This window comes from Salvelinus fontinalis, chromosome 18 (genome assembly GCF_029448725.1).
Source record: "Salvelinus fontinalis isolate EN_2023a chromosome 18, ASM2944872v1, whole genome shotgun sequence".
Lineage (NCBI taxonomy): Eukaryota > Metazoa > Chordata > Actinopteri > Salmoniformes > Salmonidae > Salvelinus > Salvelinus fontinalis.
In genome coordinates, this window is record NC_074682.1 from 1227776 (window position 1) to 1247260 (window position 19485).

Genomic DNA, 19485 nt, shown 5'->3' on the forward strand with positions numbered 1-19485 from the left:
CAGAGTTAATGTTTAAGTTAATTCATTGAGCTGTATCTAAAGATATTTCTTTACAGTTATTTACGTATGTAATTGTATTGGTTAGTATTGAATTACGCTTTTGACTGCAAGTTCCAGAATGCCTTGCGAATGGATGTAGTGAGTGAACGCGCTAGTTAAGTGCAATTAACAGGTGAACGTTTGGCTCCTTTGCGCTAGCATCTTATTTGCATTGCTCTGTAGAATCTAAAGTTGTTAAATGTAACGTGATCAAGAATTATTACTAAAAGAAGCTTTCATATCAAACCCTACGTCCCGAGTCATTACTTTGAAGATAGTTATTCTATATTTTGGTGCCGAAACCCGGGATATGAGCTGCGACGAAGAAGCGGCTGAAATGGCTGAGAAGGAACGTCGGGATGAAACCGAAAGAATGAGACGAAAGCGGTCGAGGTGCAACAACACGGATTTTGAATCAGATTGACGTGGAAATAACCCAGTCAAATCCGGATACCGATCACTTGAGTACATTGTTGGAATTGCTGTTAGCTAAGGAGAACAGTTTGTTTGAACTTGATCGTGGAATTGAACAGTTAACCCCATTGTTAACCCCATAGTTTGTTGCGAACAGAGTGATGGAGATCCAGTCCTTGACCAATCCAGAGTCATGGTCACATATTGAAGGGAAAACTAATCCAGCTGACCTCCCTACAAGAGGACAAACTGTTCGAAACTTGACACAGAGCGAGCTATGGTGGAATGGACCCAGAATTCTGATATCACCCAATCAGTCCGAAGAGACTGATGATAACAAGGTTCCGGAAGAGGTGAATATAGAACTCAAGTCCAGCTGCCAGGTTACTGTACAACTCGCAGCAAACAGCACAGACATTACTGAACCTGTGTTGGAGCTTGAAAGGTACAGCAAACTGAAAAGAGTGTTCAGAGTCACCGCCTGGATAAAGAGATTCATAGCCAATGCTCGTACAACCATAAAGATACAAGGTGAACTGACTGCTGACGAACTGTTCGATGCAGAAAAGTACTGGATTAAGGAAACACAAGAACAGAGTTTTGGACAGGTGATCAAACTACTGAAGGCAGGAAAAAGCCTAAACAATGACTGTAAAATCAGAGAACTGAAACCGTTCCTGGACGAACACGAACTACTCAGTGTAGGAGGAAGACTGCAACAGTCCAGCTTCACATTCAGAGAGCAGCACCCATGGGTTCTGCCCAACAAGTACAGATACTCAGAAATGCTGATACAGTACCACCATGAGAAGGTGATGCATTCTGGAGCAAGAGACACTCTAGTACAAATCAGAGAGCGATACTGGATCTTGCGTGCTAGGCAGCTAGTCAAGAGCACAGTGGCAAGATGTATAGTGTGCAAAAGATTCAAGGCAAGAGCCGGACAGCAGGTCACTGCGCCTTTACCAAAAGACAGAATAACTGAATCGCCACCATTTGAAGTCACAGGTGTGGATTTTGCAGGACCGCTCTATGTGAAAGAAAATGGGTCTGTGAAGAAGTCATACATTGCACTGTTCACTTGTGCTGTAACCAGAGCAGTGCATTTGGAACTGGTCTCAGATCAGTCAACAGAGAAATTCCTGTTAGCTCTAAAAAGATTCATCTCAAGGAGAGGATTATGCAAGGTAATCTACTCAGACAATGCAAAAACGTTCAAGAGAGCTGATCAGGACTTGAAAGAGCTGTGGAAGGCAATCGAAGAGCCCCAACTTTTGGCTTTCTTCTCAGAAAGGGGCATCACCTGGAGGTTCATCGCCGAGCGAGCAGCCTGGTGGGGCGGATTCTGGGAAAGACTTGTCAGGTCAGTGAAAACATGCCTGCGAAAGGTTCTTGGGAGAGCTTCACTCAACTTTGAAGAGATGTGCACAGTCCTGACAGAGGTTGAAGCAATTCTAAATTATAGGCCTCTGACCTTCGTGCACAATGAAGTGGATGAACCACAACCCCTGACCCCAGCACACTTCCTGGTGGGTAAACGACTAACCTCTTTGCCTCCAAAGCCATTTCCAGCTGACACTCAGCACCCAATGCTAAACAAGGAGGACATGACACGCAGATGGAAGTACAGGCAGAGACTTGTGACCAGCTTCTGGAACAGTTGGCGAAGAGACTACTTGCTGGATCTAAAGTCAGCACACCGCTGTGATACACCACAGCCCACCCCACTGAAAGCGGGTGACGTTGTACTCATAGGAGAAGATAACACACCCAGACAAACCTGGAAACTAGGAAAGATTGAGGAACTGTTTCCAGGCCGAGATGGCCTAGTTAGGTCATGTTCAGTTCGTACTGTTTCAGGGACTTTGTTGAGGAGACCTATTCAGTTGATATACTGCCTAGAGATCTAGATGAACACAGTTGTTCATCGGGGGGGGAGGATGTTGTAACTTTAATGTGTTACAGAGTTAATGTTTAAGTTAATTCATTGAGCTGTATCTAAAGATATTTCTTTACAGTTATTTACGTATGTAATTGTATTGGTTAGTATTGAATTACGCTTTTGACTGCAAGTTCCAGAATGCCTTGCGAATGGATGTAGTGAGTGAACGCGCTAGTTAAGTGCAATTAACAGGTGAACGTTTAGATCCTTTGCGCTAGCATCTTATTTGCATTGCTCTGTAGAATCTAAAGTTGCTAAATGTAACGTGATCAAGAATTATTACTAAAAGAAGCTTTCATATCAAACCCGACGTCCCGAGTCATTACTTTGAAGATAGTTATTCTATAACTAGTGCTACACCTATCATGATTGACATTTTTGCAAACATTGCTCTCCATTTTTCCAGGATTGAGTCCAACCAGTCCCGGGCATGGGAATCATGTCCAGCATTGTCCTTTACTTCCTGTCATAGTCCTTTCAGCTTGGTCATTGCCTTAGTAAATTAACCATCTGGGGCAGCGTTGTTGGGGATGAAGGTGCAGCATTCATCTCCAAACATAACACAAACTCCACCTTTTTCTGCTAAGAACCAATTCAAGGCCTGCCTGTTCTGCCATGTCATTCTGCTTGTGGCCTGTACTTGTTCTCCCAAAGCTGTCAATGCAGAGTCTGTATAATTAATGAATCTTTGTTGGTTATAGTAAATATAATTAATCCATTCTAGATTTTTGTTTGGTGCTATCCAGAGAAATATTGATTCAAATCCTGACTTAACCTCAGCTCTCTCTTGATATTCCTTGGGGATTCCTCTAGGTTGGCCTATTGCATCCAAATAGACCTTGGTGTCAGACTTATATTCTCTCCTTACTCTATGTTTTGTAGTTTGTTTTTTTGCGTAGTATCACTGGGATTCCATTCAGTGACAGTTATCTGTTGAATCAACTTAAAGGCTGTGCCCAATAAAAACACAATCCTCACCAAAGCAAATACACAAGAATCACAACCCTCCCCTATTTTGGACCACCCCTCACCCCAGTACATTTTGATTTGTCCCTAACGTTAGCAGGCTAGTTGGCTAGCAACCTTTCAAGCTGATTTATAATAATACATTCATAAAGTGTTTGCTTGTAAGTTTGCTGAAAATGTTATTGTTAAAGTTATACATTTGAAGTTATTTCTGCTGGAGTTTACATTATAGGGATTAGGCTGGCTTTCCGGGTCCTCCATATCATGTCACACCCCGCAAAGGTTTTTCCGGCATAACTTTGCCATTCTTCATTTACATTACATTTAAGTCATTTAGCAGACACTCTTATCCAGAGCGACTTACAAATTGGAAAGTTCATACATATTCATCCTGGTCCCCCCGTGGGAATTGAACCCATAACCCTGGCGTTGCAAGCGCCATGCTCTACCAACTGAGCCACACGGGACCATTCTTCAGAATTCTTATCAGTTTTACGTAATAACTCGAAAAATAGAAAAGTGATGTGTAACTTTGATGCATATACTAATGCAAATCCATATGTTACGTGAGGTTACGTTTATGCTACCTACCCTTTAAATTATGGAAAAAGTAACTGTATGTTTTCTAAAACTGCTATGTTTAACACATTCTTTTTTCTCTTTAAATATCCACCTCCTCCAAAACCCTTGCAGCTTCCTCCAGAGGTATTGGTGTAAAAAAAAAGGTGAAACATGCTCTGTTTAACAATACCTTTTCTCTCAACTGCAGCGCAGAAAAGGAAGAGAAAAGCTGCATTGGCCACCTCTGTCACACCGCTCATGGTACCACCCTCAGGTACTTAATATTATTTTTTCTCTCAGTTGTATCAGCTACTATTGTGGCTGTAAAACGTTTACATTTGCATCCATGTCAATCCATTTTGTTTTGTTTTTTGGGAGGAGGTTCAAATAAAAGAAGACACCACCTGCTGTGCTCACTGCGGGGAACGTGATCCGCCTGCAAGCCCTCAGCAGGAGCGTAAGTCTGAGGTGCCATGGGAGTGCCCTGATTTCTGTGAGCATTGGTTCCACTGCCGGTGTGTGCAGTGGGTTCCAGAGGTAGCAGTGGAGCTGAACTTTAATTGAGTTGTTGTGTAATATAGGGATGGAGGTTGAGATTTTGTAGTTTGTTTGTTTTGATATGTATTTATTCATTTCTAATACATAAAATAGAAAATATTATATAAAAACCCATGAATTTCTTCCCTAAATGTTCAAGTGTCACTGCAACAAAAACTGCAACACAGTGTTTTCCTTGTTCATGCACAACACTGAAATTGTTTTATTAGATGCAAATGATTTATAGTCATTCATATTTTAGTACTAAACAAAAATATAAAGTCAATAAATAAAGTGATCTACTTTTGCAAAGCATAAGATTAATCTGTAAAACAAATTATGACACATTATTTGGCTGCAACACTTTGAAAGACTGACGAAGAACCATGTTTAAAAGTCCACAGGAGGGCGCACCGGGCTAAGCAATGAAAAGTTGACGGGTAGTCAGCTATCTAGTAAACACTTTGGAGACGAGGTTGGTGTCTCTGATTTGAACAAACTTAAATGGATATATCTTGTAATTTATCAAAATAGTAAGGGCTTCGATATATTACAGTAAATGGAAAAGACATGCTGTATTAGTCTAAAGCCTTAAAATAATTTAGTAACCACAACAAACTCGTTAGTGTTGGAATGTGATTGTACTTATTTCACTTCCAATGCTTGCTTTTCTCAAATGCATATATCCATATACACCATGCCATAAGAGATTTAAAGGGTAGGCAGAGAAGAAAAGGCCTACATTGTCTCAATGAATGGAGAACTGAGTAGTGTGTTGGTGTCTCTATAAATTGAGTAAAGGCATACTATGAAGCCTGGGTTTCCACTCTGCAGATATGTGGAACCCCTCAGAGGCTTGGAGACTGACAATGCACCAAGTGTCCCTGGCTGGCCTAGAGGATGTTACATAACATGCCAACACACACATACAAGCACGCACATGCACGCACACACCGCACTGTAGACACACGTTTATGGGTGAATTGTGCACTTAATGTTCATTATGAGTTTCCATATGAAGCCGTATCATTCCAATGAGTTGTAAATATGTGGTAATTATACCATGATACCTTATCTGGGCCAGCCTAGAACCCTTGGGTTTCTCTATTTATAGCACAGCTATGCCTGTCACGGAGGATCAAGTGACATGGAGAATGAGTGGGGGACACGCTGCTGTACTTCATTATTTACATCTAGCGACATATCACCAGTCCACAGGAGGTACTTAAGTGACTGTACTTAAGGTACTTTAGCAAAAACAATTTAAAGTATGACTAAAGTATTTTTGGGGGATATCTGTAATTTATTTTATTATTAATATTTTTGACAACTTTTACTTCACTACATTCCTAAAGACAATATTGTACTTTTTACTCCATACATTTCCCCTGACAACCCAAAGTACTTTTTACATTTTGATTGCTTAGCACGACAGGAAAATTGTGAAATTCAGTCACTTATCAAGAGAGCACATGGTCATCCATACTGCCTATAGCCTGGCGGACTCACTAAACACAAAATTCATATTTTGTTAGTGATGTCTGAGTGCTGGAGTGTGCCCCTGGCTATCCATACATTTTAAAAACAAGAAAATGGTGCTGTCTGTTTTGCTTAATATAAGGACAGGGGCGAAAATCTGATATCAACTTTGGAGGGGACAATTACATGAAATTTTCTAAAGAGCAATTCTTGAGGGGGACACAAAAAGTAGTGCTGTAACACATAGCCTACATTGTAATATGTTAAATGTATATTGAGGAATCATAATTACTACTACTGGATAATTGATAGGTAGTTAACTGAAGGGTTGTCCCAACTTGTTCAAATGTTTAAATCATTATAATACTACTACTAATAATAGTTATAGCAGTGTTCCTTATCAATACAGTAGTTCCTCCTTTAAAAGTTGTGTCATACCGCTGCACACCTTGCAAGCTGCAGCAGCATTCTGTTTGACGTCCTTTATTCTCAGCCATTTCTTCTGTTACTGCAAGTTATTGCTAGTTTGACCACCAGAGGGCATCTTTGAGAAGCGTTTGATAGTATTCCGTAGTGGCATTAGCAGAGAATTTAAAACCTTTTTTTGTAATAACATAGTATATGGGATTGATTTTAAGAAATTTTGCTTAATTAATTTGATTAATATTATGGTGTTTCTATTCCGAGAAAAACGAAACCCTCTGGGTTTCCTTTAGGATGGAATGGAAAATATGGCGCTGTACAACGTGATTGTCTGGAGTAGGCTATATGATCGGAGGATTCTAAATTATTTGCCTTCATTAGACAACTTTGTTCCAATATTTCTGTAAATCAGTGATATTTATTCCCATAGTAATTCGTTATGGATCCATATCTAAATTGACATCTGCATTTTGAAAGAGTATTTTTTATCATTATTTTATTAACGAAATGTGTTTATTTGTTTATTAGGCTACTGTGCAGTCTACAATACATACTGTAGTAAACATGGGAAAGTGCCTAATTCTTTACATAAGGGAGAGCAGGCCATGTCTGTACTACAGAATGCGGGGCAAGTGGGAGACTGGGGTTCAAATACCCATTGGGGAGGAAGGAGTAGGCTGTCCTTGTAAATAAGAATTTGTTCTTAACTGTTTCCAAATGTGTTATTTCATAGATGTGATGTCTTCATTATTATTCTACAATGTGGAAAATAGTAAAAATATTGAAAAATCCTGGAATGAGTACAGTAGGTGTGTTTTTTCAATGACGTGACTCTACCAATATTTACATTTAGAGGATTGGAGGACTCTAAATTAATATCTAAGGGGCATTTTCCATTAGATATTCTCACAGATCCAAAGGGGATTTAATTTAATTTTGAATTAATTATTATTAATAAACATAGCATACAGTACATACCGTAGTAACCATGGGAAGGTACCTAATTCCTTACATAAAGGAGAGCAGGCCATGTCCAGACTTTCTCAGTGACCTCAAGTACTCATTAACCTGTTGAGGCTAGGGGGTGCTGTTGTCACTATTTATGTAAATCATGTATTTTTTTAAACGGCTTCCTACTAAATTCTTGATCGTACAATATGCATATTATTATTATTATTGGATAGAAAACAGTCTCTAGTTTCTATAGCCGTTGAAATTTTGTCTCTGAGTGGAACAGAACTCATTCTACAGCAATTTCCCTGACATGGAGTCAGATTTCACACATTTTGGCCCCTGATCTGGAGTCAGTTAAAAGGCCACTGTTATTGCTATGAGTATACAGACACTGCTCACGTCTTCCCCTGGATGCCTTTACATGATGACGATTTGAATGGTATCGATTGCCCAATCACAGCCCCTATAAAACAAAAACACGTTTAGGTAGGAACTCTTTTCCAGGTGCGTCAGGCGCACGGAGGACACCGACCTGCACTTTTTCCAAGCACTAGTGAAGCCAGTTATATTTCTCTGGTCATGTTTCTACTCGTTATAGGAGTTAAAAACATCATAAGGTAGTTAATTTAAACCATTTTATAGCAATTTATTTCCGTTTAGTGCGATTTTGGGACATTTATTTCTGAGACACTGTGAATCTCTGGGCACGGTTCCAGTTCATGCCGAACGCAATTGGCATTTCTACATGGCAAGAGGACAGCTTTCGACCAAAAGACGATTAGACCCAAGAAAGGATTCTTTGCCCAAGATTCTGATGGAAGAACAGCTCAAAGTAGGAACAATTTATTATGATAAATCGTGTTTCTGTCGAGAAATGTTAATCGCTTAGGACGCCATCTTGTTTGACGTAGCTTCGCTTGGCGCAAACTGTATTGAAAAGTAAGGATAATTAAAAAAATGTAAATCAGCGATTGTATTAAGAATTAAATTGTCTATCAATCGCTGTCCACCCTATATTTTTTAGTCACGTTTATGAGTATTTATGTATACGACTAGATCACGGTCTAATATGGCGCACGACATTGTCTGACCAGCTGGGCAACTTTTGTCATTGTCTAACCATGATTTTGGTGGCTAAATATGCACATTTTCGAACAAACTGTATATGTATGTTGTAATGTGATGCTACAGGAGTGTCATCTAAAGAATTCTGAGAAGGTTAGTGAAAAAATTAATATATTTTGGCGATGTTTACGTTATCGCTCTCTTTGGCTAGAATCAATGCTCTGGTAACGTTTGCATATGTGGTATGCTAATATAATGATTTATTGTGTTTTCGCTGTAAGACACTTAGAAAATCTGAAATATTGTCTGTATTCACAGGATCTGTGTCTTTCGATTAGTGTATGCTGTGTATTTTTACGAAATGTTTGATGATTAGTAAGTAGGTAAACACGTTGCTCTATATATTTATTCTAGTCCATTTGTGACGGTGGGTGCAATTGTAAACTATGACATCTACCTGAAATATGCACATTTTTCTAACAAAACCTATCCTATACCATAAATATGTTATCAGACTGTCATCTGATGAGTTTTTTTCTTGGTTAGTGGCTATCAATATCTTAGTTTAGCCGAATTGGTGATAGCTACTGGTGTTGGTGGACAAATAAAAGATGGTGTCATGCTAATGAGTTTAACTAATAGATTTATATCTTTACATATTGTGTCTTCCCTGTAAAACATTTTAAAAATCGGACATGTTGGCTGGATTCACACGATCTGTGTCTTTCATTAGCTGTATTGGACTTTAATGTGTGAAAGTTAAATATTTAAAAAAAATATTTCTTTTGAATTTCGCGGCTGTGCCTTTTCAGTGGAATGTGGGGGGGGGGCGCCAGTCCTAGACAGGTTAACTCTGTCTTTAATACTTTTTCGGGTTGCATCAGTCATGGATGGAAACTTCTGAGACACAGTATTAATGATGAACACCTGGAGGTTCACTGGTGCACCACATTTGCCTCAGGATCCATCCCAGTTTGTATTCTGTGCCCACTCGTGGTATCTCTCTTCGGTTACACATCCTTAGAATAGCAAACAGCATAATTGCTGTGCCTGGTGAGCAGTTGGTCAAGTTCTGTTGTCAGAAGAGGAATGGAAATGTCAGGGTGAACCGAAGACCTGACGAACCCGCCACATATGTTGACTCGGCCTGTCTAAGGTGGAGTTCCAGAGCTCGTAGGTGAGCCTGGCATGGATTGTGACTCCATCTCATTCCTCATTTTCAACGTGTCATTCTCCACCTGACTCTCCGCCAATGCGGAGAGTCACTCCTCACTCCGCTAATGAGGAGTGACTCTCCGCCAATACCGCCTGGCTCTGGACCAATGTATCAGCTGTCGCCCGTATCTCTGCCCTCAAAGAATGTTTATTTTTCTGATGGTCTGCCTTCAATGACTCAATCTCGGTCTTCAAAGTTTGAATCTCACCCATGAGCACCTTCATCAGATGAGCAGAATGGTACCGCCCTGAGCCCCCATCGATTACAGTGGCCTATGATAGAAATGGTAGATCAATTAAGAATTAAAAGTGACTCCAACATACAACAACACATTTTAAGAATCTAGCTTAACTAACCACTTTCTTGGCAACCATGTGTTTTTTCGGAGCGGCCCGTTGTCCAGCCCTTTGTCCACTGATCTTCACTGATGGTTGCCGGCATGTTTGGAGGCTCTGCAAAAACACATTCACGTTTTTAGTACACAATTATTGATTTTATTATACAGTATGCCTACACATTGATAAGCTATATACCTTCTCCTTTTTTATATAAAATGCTCTGAAACCAAACTGCCTTTAGTTTTGGTAATCCTCTCAGCTCTGGCTCATTTTAAAGTCCTCTGGTGGTTACAGCCCTAACCCTGGAACAGGTAGCACCATAGAAAGGCTGGCTTGATGAAAACAATGTCCATTTCGTCTGTTCTCTTTGGTCGCAATGTGATTTGTTTTTGATTTAACAGCTCGTTTCTGAATGGTAATTGTGTTAAGAGTGGAGTTTTGGGCGGGATGAGGAAAGGCGTGACTTTCAGGTTACAATATGCTATAAGCATACAGCAGATTGACGATTGTCCTCACTTTGATTATACTGTAGCACCATGACCAGGATCTCTATTATTTTAAGTGAGCAGATTAGGGCTTTCAGCAGGAATGGAAAATCTACTGGAGACATTTCAAAAATACTGATAGGGGATTTTGGTCACGGACAGTGCTATTCTCAAACACTATCATCAGATGCCTGTTTTACACCGAACTCAAAAGCACAGGAAAATGAACAGGTAGGCTACGATACTTTAATGTAGGCCTAATAATGCTAAAAATTATGCTTAAATAAATCGACTGCTGGTCTTTACTGTATGCTGCACATTTTCACATTGTATTTCATTTCCAGTGAGACTATTCAAGCCATCGACTCACTGATGAATGAAGATGACGAGCGATCGGCAAAGGCAATCTGTAATCTGCTGGCATCACGGCACGACATCAACATCGCTCTAATCACAGTAAGAAGACAGTCGAAGAAACTTGCGTGAACTTACGGAAAGGCTCAGTAAGAAATGTTTTACATATACAGTATATGCATTTTTTTTTTTTAAATGATCAGAACATTAACCATGTGTGTTCGCTTGTTTTGTACTGTTCTGTAGTTTCAACCCAATGATTAGTCTGACAAACAAAGAACTTTGCGTCCTGCAGGCCCAGGATCAAAGCTGGCGAGACATTAAATAATGTCAACTTCACAGACGAATCAACCGTGGCCTTTGAGCAAAATGCTCCAAATTGCTACAGAAAAAAAGGAAGAAGATCAAGCAAGCTAAGTCCCAAGCATCCGCTCAAACTCCATATGTGGGGGGAAATTTCTCGCCAGGGACCAGGCCCATATTTGATTTGATAGTTTGGCTATTTACAAAGCAAAAGGTAAATAAAATATTGTAGCCTGCATCTCACGGACTGTTATGTGTTCCACAATAATTCACTCTTGCCTCCTTTTTTAGGTATTATGGCTCGAGATTTATCTGAGGAAGGAATCATCAAGATATATGCTGGACCATATGTCAGAGAGGTGTTTCTGGGTACACATCGTTTCTTTAAAGGTAGGATTATAGCAATATTTTGTTACGTTTAGGCCTATTTACATGTATATTTCTATTATAGTACCTAATTTGGGCTATTAGGCTAAATGTCTTTTTTTCTTCTCCAAATGCAGGCAATGACCCAAAACACACTGCCGCCCGGGTTTGCATTGCAAATGAGGGCATAAACTGGGTCAAGACGCCAGCAGAGTAAGTAGACCTTTGTGTAGTAAAATAATCGTTCAATAAAAAATAAAAATAAAAAGACCTACAACGCCTTCGGTAGGCCTACAGTATATTTTAAATGTTTTTTTCATCTCTACGTGTAGGTCTCCTGATTTAAACCCGATCAAACTTGTTTGGCATCAACTGAAAACATCAACATTCATCCGTAACTCTGCCAAGCCCGACAAGCAAAGATGAACTGGTCAAGGCCATCAAGATGTTTTGGTTAGAGAAATTGACGATACAACAATGCAATAAATACATTGATCATCTCAGCAAGGTTTTACCTGTGGTCGTGGAGCTGGGTGTGACTAAAATGTAGTTTATATAAACATCCGCATTTGAATGTATTTTATTTTATTAACCAAAGCATAAAGATGTTGCTGAATATATACTGTACTGCTGTTTTGAGTTAGAAATGTAACACTTTAGAGTACTTAAGCATCGAATACATTGCAAGTTGAGTGATTTTCACAACAGTTGCCGGGTTATAACAAGTATTTTGTCCTGCTATTACGAAACATTTGCATAATGGGCTGCACCTGCTACAGTTATGAAAAACAAGTGTTTAAAAATCTGTTTTCAAAATGCCTTCAGTTGTCCATCACTACTGTAATTAAAAACACAGGATCTTGTTTACATTCTTTATTGTGTCGCACACCATTTGTATCTACCTTCCAATTACTTTTAGAGTTTGTGTTTTACAAATGTGTGCTTTTAATTATTAGTTACATTGTTTAAGTTCGAACGTGCAGACTTTTTTTCTTTAAACTATTGTTTCATGTAGGATGCTACATTTTTGACCAGTTGCAATTGTAAGTAGGCCTAATAAAGCCTCATAGCCTACCTCAGCCAGTTAAGTTATTTCATATAGGTCTAGGCTCTGAAGAAATAGACTCCAATTAAGACCTCACGTTGTTTGTGAAGTCAAATAAAAATGAAGATATTTGTTGAAATGAATGCTCGACTGATGTAGGTTTTCTCCATCTGTTGGTGTGCAACACTTGCATAACAAGCTAGCTATATTTTCAGCACCAGCCTACCCCAGCCAATTAAGGCCTACCCCAGCCAAACCCACTGGGCCAATTGTGCGCCGCCCAATGGCACTCCCAATCACGGTCGGATGTGATACAGCCTGAACATTTTCAGAACATTAACAGTGTGTAGGTAGATGTGGAAAGATAGATACAAATGATTTGTTGCAAGTTGGGGGGGTTTACATCTAGCTCAAGTTGGGGGGGTTTCACAACTAGCTTGGCTATTAGACAATTCTTTAGTAAAGGTTGAATAGTCTATTGTTCAGCTAATAGCCCATCCTGCTACGCTGTTGAAAAACTAATAATAATACTTTTTTCCCTTTCCACATGTTAAAGATTCCAATTGATAAAGTGTTTTTAGCCACAATCGGCCCCAACCCCAATTAATACATTTGGGCACAGTCGATAGGGTGCTGGACTTCGGGCTAGAATGTGGAGGGTTCAAAACCTGCTCCCTGCTTGCTCATCTCAGAGCAAATAGCCTGGATTGTTACTCCCATCTCATTCCTCGCTCTCTTCCACACGTCATTCAGCACGCTTGTCGGCGTGATAGCAGGATGCACTGTTTTTTATTCTGTATATATGAATTACAAAATCATGTTTCTAGTCTATTGCATAGTTACAATGTGTAATCATTGATGTCCCAGAAGCAGGAGTGGTAAACACTGTTGAAGTGTATAATTGTAATACATACTTCCAGACACAGCATAATTCACAGAATGGAGTTTGATACACCTGGTATTGGATATGACAGAAAAAAAAACTTGCAAAATAGCGATTTTCGTAAATTAACTTAATGACAAAAAAATATGCATAATCATTTGTCTCTACATTCACTATCATATTCCTCTCAATTGTACATTTTTTTGCTTGACTAGTTATGACATTATAACTACTTACATTTGCCTCCCCGTAATGTTTTGTCAGCCATCTTTGCTTAAGAAAGTCCTGTCATGTACTAAAAACATGTACTAAAAACTGAAAACTACTAAACAAAATAAACAAATATCATACCATACACCAGGGGTTCTCAAACAGGGGTTTGTGGACTGCTAGGGGTCCCTGGTGTAATTGCAAGGGGTCTGTGAAATAAAAAAAAGTGTAATGAACGTATTCAGTGCCACAAGGTTTCCAGTAACTTTACATATATTATAGAGGGGGTGGGGGTCCCTGAGGACAGCTCAAAACCTGTCCTGCCTTGCCTCAAAATATGCAGTTGTTCCCATATCCAAAAAAGGTTGAGAACCACTGCTATACACACTACTGAACAAAAGAACCGAACATATGTTTGCGGGTTTCATTGGATCCAACAAATTCCTGGAAGATATTTCCCGAAAGACTGTCCAGCCTGTCTTTATGTACATTACAGACAACTACGACGTTCAGTCTCTCTTGGCCCATGCTAGTTCATAGCCAAGTCTTCAACCTGCGGAGTGCACTGAAACGCCTCTCAGCCTCACATGAAGACATTGGCACCACAAGCAAAATTCTGATCAGCCCCTCAACTTGGTCAAACAACCCACGCACCTCAACTGGAAGACTCCTGAGGACCTCTGCTGCCTCTCCACTGCTGCTACACGGGTATTTGATTGCGAAATAGAGGCATCTGCACTGAAAGAGAATCTATATTCAGCTCAGGGTACTCCCCTGTTGGAAGCGGTCTTTCTAACTTTTGCAGGACGTTTAGACTGTCCTGGTCAAAACGGTCGCCAAACAACCTCACCATCCAGCAAATCGTCCTGAGTGTGTCTCAATGGAATCAATGGAGTCAATCATTGTTGTTGCTTTCTCACACAGTGCAAGGTAGCTTCGTCATTTCTCTTGCCCCTAAGAGATGCCTGCACACACTCGACTGCAGCCTGCATACCAGAGACAGTCTGAGTTTTCTTCTGCAGTGAAGTGTTTAGACATTCAAGCTCTCCAAGAACAGCAGAGGCAAGTGTGAGGCCCAACACATTCTTGCCTTTGCTGAAGTGCTCAAATAAGCCACTGGCAGTTGAAGCTGTCTTGGATGCAGTTTTTGCCATCTCCTCTAGGCTGCTTAGTACCCGCTCATACTGCCCTAACACAGCTCTCATAGCAGTATTCCGCACATTCCACCCTGTTGGACATAGGGGTTTCAGGGTGGTCAGATGTGTATCTTCGGACGTGGCAATTGATTCAAACATGCTCTTAAAAACTTTCCTGAGTGGCCATTCGGGTTGCACATTTTGGGGATATTCAGAGGTGGAAACTTTCCGTGGGAATTAACGGAAATATATGCAAATGAATATTAATACCATTTAAATGTAGATGTTTTTTTGCACTGGATATATTTACCATATCATATGGAGAACGAAACATAGACCTTTTTACCTTATCATAGGTAGACTTAATTGCAAATGATTAAATCCTTCCAATAGAAATAAAAAACTATTTAGTTACAAATTGAACTTTAATTAAATTATTTCACTCTTCACATGGGCTGATTTCACTGAAAACAAAATAACGGGAATATTGAATGATCCCTAATGATCCATCGCATCTCCTAAAAACATTTTCAACATACATCTTTAAAATGATAGTCTAGAAACTAAAGCTTTGGTTGTCTTCCTCTCAGGCTTCCATGTCTTCTCCTTGGACCTCCTCAATGTCCACCTCTTGAACATCAGACTGAGGCCTCATCTTCACTGTCAATTTCCAATGTTGAGGATGGCTCATTGTCAGGCTCAAAAAGACAAAAATTTGCCCAGATGGCCACCAAGTTTTCAACCCTTGTATTGGTCACCCTGTTGCGTGCTTTGGTGTGTGTGTTCCCAAACAAGGACCAGTTGTGCTCTGAGGTGGCTGATGTTGGTGGGATTCGGAGGATGATGGAGGCAACAGGGGAAAGAGTCTCAGATCCACAAAGTCCCTTCCACCAGGTGGCTGATGAGATATGTTGGCACGACTGCCATATTGCATCTCCATCCCAAAGCCCTTGCTTGAAAGTGTACTTCGCCAGACTGCCACGAACCTTGCCCTCATCCAGGCTAAGGTGGCGAGACATGGGAGTGATGACACCATAGGCCTTGTTGATCTCTGCACCAGACAGGATGCTCTTGCCAGCATACTTGGGGTCCAACATGTACACTGCGGCGTGTATGGGTTTCAGGCAGAAGTCTTCACGCTTTATGATGTATTTCAGAACTGCAGTTTCCTCTGCTTGGAGCAACAGTGAAGTGGGCAGGGCAGTACGGATTTATTCTCTTACATCTGCAAGCATAGTCTGAACATCAGACAGGATGGCATTGTATCCCTCAATCCATGCAATGGCTACTGCTATACTGTAGGTTTCAGGAACTTTAGACTGCTTACCAATCTCTCCCAAAATACATCTTCCAGGAGGATCCTCTTGATGGGGCTGTCCATATCAGCAGACTGTGATATGGCCATTTATTGGAGAGACTCCTTCCCCTCCAGGAGACTGTCAAACATGATGACAACACCACCCCAACGAGTGTTGCTGGGCAGCTTCAATGTGGTGCTCTTATTCTTCTCACGTTGCTTGGTGAGGTAGATTGCTGCTATAACTTGATGACCCTTTACATACCTAACCATTTTCTTTGCTCTCTTGTAGAGTGTATCCATTGTTTTCAGTGCCATGATGTCTTTTGAGGAGCTTATCCAATGCGTCAGCAAGCACAGCCAATGGGTGTGATGTGAGGGTAGGACTCCTACACTTTAGACCAAGTTCGCAGTATTGTCTGTCACCAGTGCAAATACCTTCTGTGGTCCAAGGTCATTGATGACTGCCTTCAGTTCATCTGCAATGTAGAGACCGGTGTGCCTGTTATCCCTTGTGTCTGTGCTCTTGTAGAATACTGGTTGAGGAGTGGAGATGTAGTTAGCCTCAGAGCGGAAATCCCGTTACCGGGATCAAATTCGACAACATCCAGTGAAATCGGACCACAACAAATTCAAAATACAAAATCGTAATATTAAACATTCATGTAAATACAAGTGTCTTACATCGTTTAAAAGCTTAACTTCTTGTTAAGCTGTTTAGTTGGAGCGCTTGATTCAGTAATCCACCGGTTTCCCTTGTTCAAAATGCATACACATGAACACCAAAGGTTACCAATAAACTTCGTCCAAACAAGTCAAACAACGTTCCTAATCAATCCTCAGGTACCCTAATATGTAAATAAACTATAAAATTTAAGACGGGAGAATAGTATGCTCATTACCGGAGATAACGAGGTGCGCGCCCTCACCGACGCGCGCCACAACACTACAGCCAAAATGGGAGCCACTTAGAAAAACTACAAATTCTAGCAAATTAAAAGAAAAAACATTCCTGAAAGTCTTTCTGAAGACTGTTGACATCTACTGGAAGCCCTAGGAACTGCAATCTGGGAGGTATTCCTTTGATATACCCATAGACAGCCATTATAATGAATGGTGAGCTCAATTCTTTTTTCCCAGGATGGATTCTATTCGGGTTTTCGCCTGCTATGTCAGTTCTGTTATACTCACAGACATTATTTTAACAGTGTTGGAAACTTCTGAGTGTTTTCTATCCAATACTACAAATGATGTGCATATTCAGGCTTCTGGGCCTGAGTAACAGGCAGTTTATTTTGGGCACATCAGTCATCTGAAATACCGAATACTGCCACCGGCCCACAAGAAGTTAATTATTCCTTCCCCACGAACATTCAACCACCCATTAGAGATGATTGCAATACAGTCTGCTTTCTCTATGATTTGCTTGACCTTCACTTGAACGCTGTTGAACTCTGCATCCAGCAAATGAGCATGTCTGGTTGGAGGGGTATGTGCTGGGCGAAGAACATTCAGAAATCTCTTCCAATACACATTGCCTGTGAGCATCAGAGTTGAACCAGTTGCATACACAGCTCAAGCAAGACATTCATCAGCATTTCTCTGACTACGTTCCTCGATTGAGTCAAAAAAAACTTCTGATTCCAGGAGAACAATGAGCTGTTGCTATCGATAAGGTGTCGGATTCATAATTTTTACCTCAAATAGAAGTAGAGGGACTTTTGTCAGAGGTTGCTTGTTGTGAGTGAGCGCTGGGGGAACTTTATGCACTTGGCCAGATGATTCTGCATCTTTGTTGCATTCTTCACATATGATTTGGCACAGTATTTGCAAATGTACACAGCTTTTTCTCCTACATTAGCTGCAGTGAAATGTCTCCAGACATCAGATAGTGCCCCTGGCATTTTCCTGGAAAGATTAGGAAAAAAAAGAGTAAAAAAACAAACATATACAATTCCAAGTACAGATAAATAGTTAAGCAGTCAGATTAAACAACTCCCTTGTAAGATAAATGTTTTAAGATGAAACATGTATGGAAACAGATGAAATAACCCTCAGTTAGCAGGCTCAATCAAGCTAGAACCCACATGGTAGCAAAAACTAACTAGCAGAAATTGTTAACAAGTTAGAATGATTTAAACACACTTTGCTGTAGGCTACTATTTACTAGTTAACACAAATCATGTTTGTCATATAACATATATTCACCCCACCCAGTATTGTAATTAAAACTTACCAGAAAGCATGTAGTCCTTGGCTCAGACAGTGTAGTAGTGTAGGCTCAATAGCATCTCATTATTGTGTAAGATCTTGAGAATCAGCTGTACATGTGATGGAAGAGTACACTGGACATGTGATGAAAGAATGCACTGTACATGCAGAGGGTTGCAACTCCATTGAACAGTTTAACCAAAATATGCCACAAGACCGAGAATTGCCTTGTGTATCCCACAGAAAAGGTTCACTGTTATAAGCCAACTTTTTTGATGAATTTAAGCAAAATTCCCAAAATTCCCGGGCTTAACTTCCCATGGAAAAATTCCAGAAATTTACCAGAAAGTTTCAGACTCTTTGCAACCCTACTGGCCATAGAGGACACCTAACTGATGGACCCAAGAAAGGGAATCGCGGATCAGTGGGGAGGCTGAGCAGCCAGCCTGTGTAATCAGATTTACACAGTGGGCTCCACAATGCACATAGAGGGCTAATGGCTGCTGCTTCCACACAATTGCATGTGCACTGTCATGGAATAATTCAGTCAATAATATTTCTTAAATACCGGAGCCTGTGAGTTCAAATATACTTTTATTACAAAGTAATATAAGACAAGCTGGTTCATGAAAACAACTAACTTTCCAGTCTTGCCACACACTCTTTATACAGGTTACATCATTACGTCACACACAGAGTAACTCCTCTTTATGATTCATCCCCTCTGGCATTTGGCCACCGTTATCCTTTTTACCTTGCACTAATTTTAGTTTGGTTTCATATTAGGGCATGGAAACTTTAGAGCCATAGCAATGATTAAAAAATAAACAGTCATGTCCACTTCCCAGACAGGTGCATGTCTAATGGTGTCTAATAACCCAGACGCACATATAGAGTGCACTATTCTTGCTGGCTCCTCTGAAAGGAGCACACATGTTCTGGAAAATTCCCAATAGGCGTAACCAACCACAGCAACAGTAAATATTAGGCCATAGCACTGGTACAGAAATTATAAGGGCACAAGGCGAGACGCAGATGGTTAGAGTCTTTGTAGTTTATTTATAATCCAAAAGGAGTAGGCAAGAGAATGGTCGTGGGCAGGGAAAGGGTCAAAACTAGATTCTGAGTCTAAGAGGTAAAGAGTGGCAGCCATGCTCAATGTCAGGGCAGACAGAAGGGTAAGGCAGGTGGGTGCGGAGTCCAGAAAAAAATAGGTAATTGTCAAAACCGGGAAGACTAGAAAAAGGGAATAGAGAACAGG

At 40.4% G+C, this 19485-nt stretch overlaps 1 long non-coding RNA gene across 1 annotated transcript; it reads left to right on the forward strand.

Moving 5' to 3' along the window:
* The first annotated feature begins 11577 nt into the window (after positions 1-11577).
* Positions 11578-12630, forward strand: LOC129815938 (uncharacterized). Its single transcript, XR_008753496.1, has 2 exons — positions 11578-11655; positions 11775-12630. It is a non-coding gene; the product is annotated as an uncharacterized LOC129815938 (long non-coding RNA).
* The last annotated feature ends 6855 nt before the right edge of the window (positions 12631-19485 follow it).